The sequence below is a fragment of the Lucilia cuprina genome, chromosome 6, assembly GCF_022045245.1.
Source record: "Lucilia cuprina isolate Lc7/37 chromosome 6, ASM2204524v1, whole genome shotgun sequence".
In the NCBI taxonomy this organism is placed as follows: Eukaryota; Metazoa; Arthropoda; class Insecta; order Diptera; family Calliphoridae; genus Lucilia; species Lucilia cuprina.
In genome coordinates this window covers 13,683,895-13,684,515 of record NC_060954.1, presented here as the reverse complement: position 1 = coordinate 13,684,515, position 621 = coordinate 13,683,895, and positions in this window count along the sequence as shown.

Sequence of the window (621 nt, the reverse complement as noted above, 5' to 3'; positions counted from 1 at the left end):
ACATGCTGGAAATTTAAGGAGTAATCTTACCTTGAAAATGGTTTCGAAATATTGAAGAAGCGGTTAACGACTGTAATAACCGAAACATATAAAACTCCATCAATCTTTATTTTCCTAAGTCCATTTTCAGTTTGTGTTAAGCACAAACTGTTTCCAACATAATGAATTGCTTGCTCCTTTTAGTTTTTTCATAAATGTATTAATTAGTCTGAAAAGAGATAAGATTATGAAGTTTTTTTTAACATAAAATTGATCAACATAAAATACTTTCGTTTTTAAGTCATTTACATTGAATTGTTAAAAATTACTAGTAAAAATTTACATACTAAATTGTTGTAATAAGTGGTTAAAATAATAACTACACTAGCCTGCAGATCGGTGAGACTGTCCCGAACTTTCAAATATTGAATTTGGATACAAGTTATTATTTTAGGTGATCGTCGCTATTGCTATAAACGGATCTTTAACATGGATTTCAAACTAATCTAAAAATGTATATACTAGGTACTAGAGTACGGACTAGACTATAGACTAGACTATAGACTAGACTATAGACTAGACTATAGACTAGACTATAGACTAGACTATAGACTAGACTATAGACTAGACTATAGACTAGAC